Source organism: Mastomys coucha, unplaced genomic scaffold (genome assembly GCF_008632895.1).
Source record: "Mastomys coucha isolate ucsf_1 unplaced genomic scaffold, UCSF_Mcou_1 pScaffold18, whole genome shotgun sequence".
In the NCBI taxonomy this organism is placed as follows: Eukaryota; Metazoa; Chordata; class Mammalia; order Rodentia; family Muridae; genus Mastomys; species Mastomys coucha.
The window spans coordinates 84,626,507-84,637,304 of record NW_022196900.1 but is presented as its reverse complement, the minus strand read 5'-3'; the positions used below and the strand labels follow the sequence as shown (position 1 = coordinate 84,637,304).

Below are 10,798 nucleotides of genomic sequence, written 5' to 3'. Positions count from 1 at the left end.
GTGTGTGTGTGTGTGTGTGTGTGTGTGTGTGTATGTGAGCCCACAAGCTGCATGCATTTGAGCATTACAGGTATCTGTGGCTATTCACATACATCGAGGGCTGAGAGGAGAATGTTGGAAGTCTACCTCTATCATGCATCTTACCACCTCAAAACAAGATCTCACTGGATGGGAAGCTCTAGCTGGTTCGGGTAGACTAAGTGACCAATAAGCTCCTAGGGTCTTTCTGTCTCAATCTCTGCCCCAGTGTTGGGGCTGCAAGAATGCACAGCCATTTCCTAGCTTTTAAGATGGGTGATGGGAAGTTGTGTTCAGATCCTTGTGCTTACTCTCCACACATGTTCTTACTCACTGAGCTGTCTCCCCAGCCTCACATCCATCCATCTTTAATCCTCATCCTGGCCCTGGGTGATCGATTAAGAGAAGACTACACTGAAGTTCAGAGAGGTCAAGCACCTTGTTCAGGTTCACACAGTCCATACCATTTCTCGCTGGCCCACAGAATCTGGATGCTAAGAAACACCAGTGGCCTGCAGCCGCCATCCAGGCTACAGCTCCCCTGGAAGGGATGTGGTGGAGCCATTACGCCACTCCAAAGAGACAAAGCATTGCAAATTGAATGGCAAAAATCTATTCTCACATGCTGATGAAGACATAGCTGACATTGGAGGAGAGAATCGCTCCACAGAAACACGCAAGCCATGCTTTTCTTAAAAAAAAAAAATCTTGGAGTTATAGCTTAAGAAAACTAAGAGCAGCTGACTATCACAGATAAAAATGCCCTTTTGCCTAATTGGATGTTTAATAAGGACTCCTAATTAATTCCCCTGAATGGAGAGGTTTTACAGTGGTGTTATCTCAACCCCCTCGCTGACGGGGCTGGTTATTTCCAGATACAGAATAATGAATCTTTTCCAGCCGGGCCAGGAGTCACCAGAGACTTGTCTACTTCCTTGTGAAGGTAATTATTCGCTAAGACACCAGGGGGAGGTGGAATTGGGGAAGGAGCTGGGCGTGGATAATTACAAGCAGAGGGACTAGGTGGTTCTGTAGAGGAGCTAGGGAGCCCATTGCTGGGCAGGGGTTGGAATAAGATTGGCAACTGTACAGAAATCACTGGCGGAAGTTTGGATGGCACAGTCAGTGTCTGGGATGTCATCTCTGTTCAGAGTGAGGCCTAGGGAAACTTGCCCTCCTGTGAACAGTGTCACTTGATAGAGCTTGACAGTCTAATAATTGGGAGTCGATTGGGCTGCAAGACGACGTCAGGAAGCAGGCCTGTCTGCGACTCTTCTGGGCCAGGTCAAAGGCTAGGCTGTCACTGTCTGGGGACCCTTGTGGCACTGCCAAGACAACATGAAATGAAATGGGTTATCTGGACAACTCAGGCCTCAGACCAGCAATGAGAACGATGTGGCTAAATGACAGGGGCCATTTGTCTACAGTGACAGGGCTCTCCTGAGCAGGAAGGCTGACAGCAGCTGTCCCACAGTAGCTATGGTGGCTTGTATCAGCCACAGCCTTAGAAGACAACCTGGCACAGAGGCAAACAGGGCTAAGGTGTGTGGGGGCACAGATAGCTTCTCTGGATATCCGCAGACATCTAAGATCCAGGGGATTAGACAGAAAGAGAAATTAGGCTGGGGGTAAAGAAGGGTTTGGGCTGGGCCTCTGAAGTTGTGACCTTGGGTGTGTGACCTTGAGGAAACTGTTCCACATAGTTGCTTAAAGATTCAAAGGAGACCAGGAAGGCAGGTCCCTGGTACGTAGTAGGTGCTCCACACACGGCTCCTGTGTTCTTCCTCACACAATCTTGGCTTCCAGAAATATCAGGGGAGTCAGCAGTGCTGTGCTCCTATATAAAAATTGTGGACATCTTGGGGTATTAAGTCTCAAATGCCAGCAATCAGGGAGGAAGACCTGCAACCTGCTACCTGCCTTATGAAACTTGGGGCAAAAGGCATTCAGAATGTTGTACGATTCACCCAGAGTCACAGCCATGGCTGTTCATCCTTGACTCTCTCCCTGCAGTCCCTTAGGACAGTGCTGAATGACTCTGGGATATCAGAGCCACCTGGCCAGGCGGGACATCACATCCTCCTGCTGTGGAGCCAGCACTCTCCCACCTTGAGGCTGCATCCCTGACTCAGCAACTGCAGAGGTTCAGACTAGCAGCACCTTGAACCTGGAGCGCATGCTGGGAGGCAGGGAGGGGGGAGGGATTGGGGAGAGAGGTCAGTCCCTGTCCTATTGCCCTGCAAGGTCTGAGGAAGGGCAGAGAAGCCTAAATGCTGGGTCTGCCCAAGGCCCTCTGTGCCAAATGAGTTCTTATAACTCTACACAACCCTCCTCCACTCCCCCAAGAGGGCAAGCTCACTGAGGACACAGAAACTGCTGGCAGAACACTTGGTACTTGAAGCCACCAGGAAGGCCCTGCTCTTCCAGGATGCTCTCCTTGGGGTCAAGAGAAAATCTGAGCACAGAGGACAAGAGGAGAGAGGTGGGGACTAAATCCAGGTTTAGAGTCCAGAGGTGAGGGCTCAACTCGCTCCCAGCCTGGACACTTAGCAGCTGTGTGACACTGGGCACCTGTCTTTATGGCTTGACACCTCAGACTTTTCCCTTAAGGAAGAGGGCTAATGAGCTATTCTCTTGGGAAAGTTTCAGAAGGTTAAAGAGTAATGTGTGCTTACAGAGAGACTAATACACCACAGAGCCTGCTCTGATGGGAAGGGAGGACCCTAGACTAGCTGGGGTAGGATATGCCCAAGAATCCAGATGGAAAAGTCAGCTGCCCATGTAGGAAGGAGAAGTCGCTGAGGATCATTTGCCTTATCTGTAAGATGGCCATGCTAATGCCTAACTCAAACACTGCAGGCAGCTCACTGGGACAAGACATCTAACAAACGTAACAATCCTAATTCAGTCAAAGAGGGAGTCAGTAGATACTTTTCTGTGTGTTTAACTTAAAAATAAATTTTATGTGTATTCATGGTATAGAAGGTAGTGCTTTGAGATATGTGTGTGCAGAGCTATGCACATGGTTGCTACAGTGGAGCCAACTGATCTACCCACCATCCCACAGAGCTAACTGGGAACCTTGTTCCCTTTGGCAACAGCCAGTCACAGAAGGAAGTATACTGACGATCTCACATGTAAAATCCCCCCAAATAGAGGAAAATCATACATACAGAAATATGGAAGCACGCATACAATTTTCTGAGCAGGGAGGAGGTGGGGGGAACTTGGGAAGTTCAGTCACTTCTAGGGAGTATTTTGGAAAGCAGGAGTACAACCAAGAGGGGTATTTGGGCTAAGTTTTGGGGTGTCTGGAAGCTGCAGTATCTGGCCACCTCTTCTCCCTCTGTCCTGACTGTCACTTAGCGGTCAGGAGACAATGAGTCCCCAAGAGACTCATCGCCTGCTTCACTCTTTGAAGCTCCCCATCATGTCCCCAAAGCTTTCAAGGCTGCATCATGCCCACAGCAGTGCACAGTGAGACCCTCAGTCTCACCTGTGGGCATTCTAATGCAGTTACTAAGGGTGGCACCTTCTCTGACGGATGGTTCTCACTGGCAATCGGGGCTACATACCCATCACTCAGACTAGCCTTCCTTCCGGCTCCTTCAACATTAACAGACCACTCTGGTCTCTCTGCACTTTACCTCAGCAGTATCTCAGGGACCCACGTAGGAAGCTGGGGAAGATGAAACTCCACACAGGCCTGGCTTTTGAGACAGGAGGTAATGCCTGAGACTTAAAGAGGCCTCCAGCGGTCTTCAAGTTCATGACTGACGATGCAAGTGCGTTCATCTCTTTCTGATTGCCTTCTCTCCTGTCACCCTGGGGTTTGTAGACGGGAAGCAAAGGGTACTAGAGGAAATCCTGATGGGACAGGTGGCTGGTAAATTGATTCCTCCCCAAGCCTGGGGTGCAGCAGGGAGCTGTGCCCATTAAGCGTCTTCCTTATTGTGAGCTAGATGTGCTGGTCTGTGGACTTGAGTGAAGAGCTGAAAAACTGATGGAGACTACAGAAAATGACATGAGGCGCCAGACAGCCGTTTGCTTAGCAAACTGGCTAATTTTAACCTCTACCCCTCAGACCAAAACTCCTTTGAATGAAAAGAATTTAAAAAAAAAAAAGACCCACAGTGATGTTTAACACATTTCTATTTTTGTGCATTCCCCCCTCTCCCAGAGCCTAACTGATTTCTTGTTCAAAAGGTGGTGGGGGGTAGGGAGGGAAAGACAAGAGAAAACCATCAATCCGGAGACCATCCCTGGCTCATGAGGTCAGTCCTCTCCAGTCCTGCACACTGCTGGGATGTTTTCAGTGGTTCTAGGGCTAGCCAATGACTTGCATGATTTAAGATCTTTCCTGGCGCTGATCAGCCTTCTCTGGCCAAGCAGTTTGCTGATTAATTATTAATCAGACAGAGTTGAGGAGGAGTAATCAGCAAGAGTCAGTGCTAATTTGCAAATGTCCCCCAGGAAGGTGATTACTTAAAATACTTGGTAGAGAGGCTCCATGGTAACCTTTGCAATTAGCCACAGGACGCTGAGATCGGCCAAGCACCCGTCCACAGGGCAAACCTACCCTATGGTCCTACTAAGTGCCAAGCCCGGGATCTGGGCTTTTTTTCCCCCATCATTCTGCAGGCAATGGGGGTGGGAGAACAGGAAATTCATGAAAAAATACAGATCTCAGTAAACAAGAAAATACTATGAATCAACAAAGGTCTGAAATAAAGCAAGATATTATGACAAACGGCTAGAGTATGCTGGGACTGGACAAACTGGGAGGCTTTCCTGGGAAGGAGCTACTTAAAGTGAATTCAGTGTTTCAAAACACACAGGCTTTTTAAGTGTGTGTGTGTGTGTGTGTGTGTGTGTGTGAGAGAGAGAGAGAGAGAGAGAGAGACAGAGACAGAGACAGAGAGAGAGAGACACAGAGAGAGAGACAGAGAGAGAGACAGAGAGAGAGAGAGAGAGAGAGAGAGAGAGAGAGAGAGAGAGAGAGAGAGAGAGAGAAAGAGAAAGAGAGAATGGGGAGCCTTTTAAAGAAATACGATTTTAAAGACCAAAGGAATAAGCCCAGGTACTTTTAACCCCAGCACTCAGGAGGCAGAGGCAGGTAGGTCTCCGTGAGTTTGAGGCCAGCCAGGGCTATGCAGAGGAACCGTGTCTGGAAAAACAAACCAAAATAAAACCAAAGGAACGGAATCTTAAAACCAGTGTGAAGACATCCAGAGACAAGTCCTATAAGCACATCCAGGGAAGGATGAGGGTGGGTTGTAGCTGGGCCATGGTGAGGTTGAAAGAGGCATGGAAGAAAGCTGAGGGGAAGCAAGGCAAGATGGAAGCTTGCTGTAGGATGAGACAGAAAGCCAAGATAGGATCTTCTCTATGAACTAGAACTTGCCTTGTACTGGGATGGTAGCCATTGAGTGACCCAAAGATACTAGTGGTGCAGAATGGGCAGAGGCAACTTATCCTTAGAGATAGAGGGATGTGGGAACCCATAGAGAAGGGTGGGAGAGGAGCCATTACAGTAGGAAGGGGAGGAGAAGTTCCAATGGAAAAGAAACCATCCAAGTCAGTGAAGAATGGAGTAACCAAAGGACACACAAAGCACAATGGAGTACAAGCCTGGAAAGAAATGAAACTCTGACACCACGAACCAGACAAACGTTCTCCTAAACCCAGAGGAGCATGGGTACCATCCACTTATACAAGATACCCCGAGGGGTCAGATTCAGAGGGACAGGCAGAGGAGTGGTCGCCACAGGCTGGAGGCTGTCATTCAATGGCTATGTAGTTTCATCTGGGGGTTGGGGGAGGTTGGATGGGCAATAATGGACAAGGCTCTTATCCAGTGTCCTTAATGACATCAAATTGTACATTTAATGGGAAAAATGGCAAATTTCATGCAATACATATTTTGACACACTAAGAAAAGACATCTACTTGGGATGTGTTTATTTTAAGATTCCTGTTAATATACATGGAGCTTGGAGGGTAGAAAATTTAACAGAGGGCTATTGGTATCCAGATGATATTGAAAACAGACCTATGGGGGGGTAGGAAAAAGGTGTGGGTTCTGGACCTCTTGGATCTAAGTGAAGGCTCTGGGCAGGGGCAGAACAGTGGAGAAGAGAGAAAAGGAGGCTCACAGGAATGGTCACGGTAGCAGACAAGGAGTTTCCTGGTAGCCAAGAGAAAGAGACTGTCTTAGTTAGGGTTACTATTGCTGTGATAAAACACCATGGCCAAAAGGCAGGCTGGGGAGGAAATGGTTTGGCTTACACTTCCACATCAAAGAAAGTAAAGACAGGAACTCAAACCAGGGCAGGAACTTGAAGGCAGGCGCTGATGCAGAGGCCATGGAGGGGTGCTGCTTGCTGGATTGCTCTCTGTGGCTTACTCAGTTCTTATAGAACCCAGGACTGCCAGCCCAGGGATGGTCTCTCTCACAGTGGGTTGAACCCTTCCCCATCCATCACCGACTAAGAAAATTCCCTACAGGCTTGCCTACAGCCTAATCTTATAGAGAAATTTTCTCAATTGAGGATCCTTCTTCTCTGATGACTCTAGCTTATGCCAAATATGTTGCCAAAAAACCAAATCACACGAGGATGGAATAGGGATACCGGATTTGGCTACCTGGGGTGGGGCACCTGTAGTCTTAGCAAGGTCTGTTTTAATGGCAATGTTGGGCATAACTAAGAAGGAATGGGCTCAGAATCTGGGGTAGCTGAGAAATTGTGTAGTAAGTGACTGGGGTGGAGAAGCAGTGAAGTTTTGGGGTGCCCTTTTTGGTTTGGATTTTAGATAGTAGATACTATCTCATGTCCCTATGCTATTAGGCATATCCAGAGTAGACAGAAGATGAGGAAATGAGAAGGTGACTCCAGCAGGGACAGTCTGGAGAAGATGAGACCTGGGACATGAGGGAGAGGCTGGTCTGGGGCAGGAGCAGGAGCAGGAACAGGAGGAGGGCATCTTAATTATAGGGACACAAGGTAGGGCAGAGGTTGCCTCACCAAGCATTTTATCTGCTCATCCACATTTCCTGGTTTCTTGAGAGCTAGTATAGACCATGTGGTCATTTCCAACCAATAAAAAGGAGCCAGAAGTAAAGTATATCATATCTGGGGTAGGATAGTGAAAAGTCCATGCTGGATGCTCAACTCACATTCCCTGCCATGCCACTGGAGGAGGTCACATATTCTAGATAGGGCGGCCACCAGATGGTGGGATGCTCTTGAGCCTAGGTATCCACTTGCACCATTCTGGATTACAGATACTTCCAGCAAGCAAGAAGCTTTCCTTAGTGGTATCACAGTGGGACTTTTACTTCTTAAAACTCATTTATTTTGTTCTTAGGAGCACCTCATCTGCATAGGAGTCTGTGTAACACAAGTGTGTCTGGTGCCTATAAAGGGCAGAAGGTGGCACTGGATCCCCTGGGACTGGAGACACAGATGGTTGTGAGCCACCATATGGGTGCTATGAATCAAACCCAGGTCCTCTGAAGAGTGCCCTGGGTAGATGGTTTTCAAAGTATGGAGAGTCAAGAGATGAGGCTGTGGAGGGAGGCAAGGGCTAGTTAGATCCAAATGGATCTTGTGTGCCTTATCAAGGCCTTGAAGTCTGTTCTGTTAGACAACAGAGAGTGATTGAAAGCTTTCGCCTGGGGCTGAGCATGTTGGAGCTGCATTTTAATTAAGCCATTCATGTGGCAGTGGGAAGAATGGATTAGACAGAGCCAAGATGCTGGGAGATGAGGGAAAGGGCTATTAAACTCCACAAAGATGAGACAGTGGGCTGAATTCAGGGAGGAGCAGCAGGAGTAGGAAGACATACTAAAGAAAGAATGCTGGGAGAGCTTAGCTCTTAACTGAATGTGGCTGCTGAGATGGGGACAGAGTGGGGACAAGTCCCTGGAGCTTAGATAACAAGGTAGTGCTAAAAATCAAGCAGGGAAACGGATTTGGCCTTTGTCTTAGTCAGGGTTTCTATTCTGTGACGAAACACCATGACCAAAAAACCAAGTTGGGGAGGAGAGGGTTTATTTGGCTTATACGTCCATCATTGGAGGAAGCCAGGACAGGAACTCAAGCAGGGCTGGAACTTGGAGGCAGGAGCTGATGCAGAGGTTGTGGAAGGATACTGCTTACTAGCTTGCTTCCCATGGCTTGCTCAGCCTGCCTTCTTATAGAACCCAGGACCAACCAGCCCAGGGATGGCACCACCCACAGTGGGCAGGGCCCCTTCCCCACTGGTCACTAAGTGAGAAAATGCCTTACAGCTGGATCTCATGGAGGCTTCTTCCTCTTTGATGAGTCTAGCTTGTGTCACATTGACACCCCCAAACCAGTCTTTATGGGGTCAATGATGAGCAAAGGTGGAATGAACGGGGATAGACGCAGCAATGACATGTGGTTGGGGCAACGCCCACCAAGTGATTGGCTCTATAGTTTGATATTCAGTGGAGAGGTGGTCTAGGAAGCCAGCTCAAAACAAACAGGTGGTATTTGAAGCCTTGACCGCAGGTAAGCTCACCCTCAGAGAATGAGTTTCTTGAGCAGGGCAATCAGGCAGGATCCGAGCTTTGAATTAGAAGGAAGGCTTAGAGAAGTCCAGTGAGGAGCAGAAAGAGAGAAGCTGGGAAATAGCACCAAGGTAGAGAGAGTACTTGCTTAGCACTTGCAAGGCCTTGGGTTCAAACCTCAGTACCACCTCTAACATAAAACAAAGGCAAAAATCAGAAAGAGGAGCCTGAAAGGTGCAGAAAGGAGAAAAACACTCAAAATAAAATACCCAGTATAAGTGTTATAGAACATACTCCAAGATGGCGTCTGAAATGCTCTCAGAGTGAACAGGCTCAAGGAAGGCTGAGGTTTGGCAGAGGAAGTAGATGAGGGGAATAACAGGAACCAAAGACTGGGAGCACAGTGTAGGTTACTCTTTAAGAAGCTTGTGTTAACCCGACACCGTGGTTCACACTTTTAATCCCAACACTCAGGAGGAAAAGGCAGGTGGATCCTTGTGAGCTAGAAGCCAGCCTGGTCTACATAGGCAGTTCAGGCCCACACAGTGAGACTCTTTCTTAAGAAACAGAAGCTTAAATCTCATCTTCTTTTTGACCAGTGTCCTTCCTTCCCTTCCCAAATGATTCAGACTGTAAAGTCCAACCATTCTAACTATTATCAAGCACCAGTTGTCTATGTGAATCCTGCTGCCTTGATGAATCTGTGAGTGTCACATCCTAGCCACTGGTTGGAGAGAAGATGAGACTAAATTAAGTGAATTAAAGGCAGAGAGAGAGAGAGAGAGAGAGAGAGAGAGAGAGAGAGAGAGAGAGAGAGAGAGAGAGAGAGATCAGTTCTAGGAACCTGGAAAGTGTTTGCAGGAGCTACAGAGGAGAGACTGGTGGGATATAGGCTAGACTCAGCCATGAAGGAGCGGAATGCACACTCTTGGCCAAATAAAGGAATGGAGACCTTGGACATTCCGAATGAATCAATACTCTTCTGGAAGACAAGGCTTGCCAGAATGCGGGGGTGGGGGTCAGGGGGTGGCCAGAAGGGCCCAAAACAATGTTTTCCATCTGTCTTAGCCACACCGTCAGGCACCTGGCAGCTCCTCTGGAGAGGTTGAGGACAGCATCTTGTCTGTGCCCTTCACAGCTCTGGCACAGGCCTCCTAGCAGATGAAGTGCTTAGTACAAACCTGTTGCATGCCGTCAGAGCCATGGGGGGCAGGCCAGCTGCCCTGCTTCCACTTCCCACACACAAAACTGTGAGCCCCAAGCTCCAGCAGAGCCGCCCCCTCTCCCTGTGTCTATGGCAGACAACATAGCCTTGAGCCCTGCTCGCCCAGCTCAGACTTTTGTTTTCTTTCTGAAAGCATGCTGTCACCTGCAGAAGGGAGGAGGTGAAGTCACACAGTTTCTCGGTAGAGAGCTTGGGAGCCAGGGCTTTGGCCCTGCGGACTCAAGCATGCCAGCAGCCTGCTAGGGCACTAATCCTTTCCTATGGCTCAGCTATGGAGCTTGTAATGCTATTTCCAACTCCGAGAGATGCATGAGATGAGATTTTAAAAGGCTAGTTATTTATGGCCTGGCTCCTGATGGATACAACAGATGCAATTTCATGGGCTCCATCAGAAGCAAACAGTTTCTTGGTGTGACCTAAAGCAGTGCCATGTAGCAGGGATAGAGAGGTAGTGGGGGCATCACCAAGCTGGGCACCACGGCAGGTCCCTTGTCTCAGTCTCAGTTTGTCTGCTTGCTCGCCAGATCCCCTGGGTTAGGCTCAGCATCCCTGGTCCTTGTACTGTCCCTACTGCTTTCTGGGCATGTCTACCAACTTGGGACCTTGATCCTACCTAGCTTCTGACATTCAAGGTGGATAAAACCTCCAGAGACACATTCCAAGCCACGTATGAGGTTCAAGGGCAGTTAGAGCATGGTGATGGTTCTGCAGCACCTCCCTGCTTCCTACCCCAGCAGGAAGATTCCACCTTTCCCCTCAGTGATGGCACCCTTGATCTTTCTATCATGGGGTCTTCCTCCCCCTTCTCGTCACCTGTTATGAGATCTCACAGGTGTCTGCTCTTTGCTCTGTGATTGTCTGGGGATCAAAAGTTTTTCACAAAGGCACAGGCCTCGCTTGTCTTCTCCACCACTTTGCTCCTAGGGCCAGGGCCAATGGCAATCAAGGCATGAGCCAAAGAACTATGTGGAGACGGATAACTGTGATAGACAGGGACTGGTGATCAAAACGGGGGGGGG

General features: G+C 48.6%; 1 protein-coding gene and 1 long non-coding RNA gene across 5 annotated transcripts in view; one reads left to right on the top strand and one right to left on the bottom strand.

Moving 5' to 3' along the window:
* The window catches only part of Csmd2 (CUB and Sushi multiple domains 2), a 582,522-nt gene that overhangs the window by 334,150 nt on the left and 237,574 nt on the right, over positions 1–10,798 (bottom strand). The gene's annotated exons all lie outside the window — the stretch shown is intronic.
* LOC116096671 overlaps positions 3,676–10,798 on the top strand; it is an 8,652-nt gene continuing 1,529 nt past the window's right edge. The window contains exon 1 of the long non-coding RNA XR_004121074.1: positions 3,676–3,803. This is a non-coding gene — a long non-coding RNA (uncharacterized LOC116096671). The remainder of the gene's footprint in view (positions 3,804–10,798) is intronic.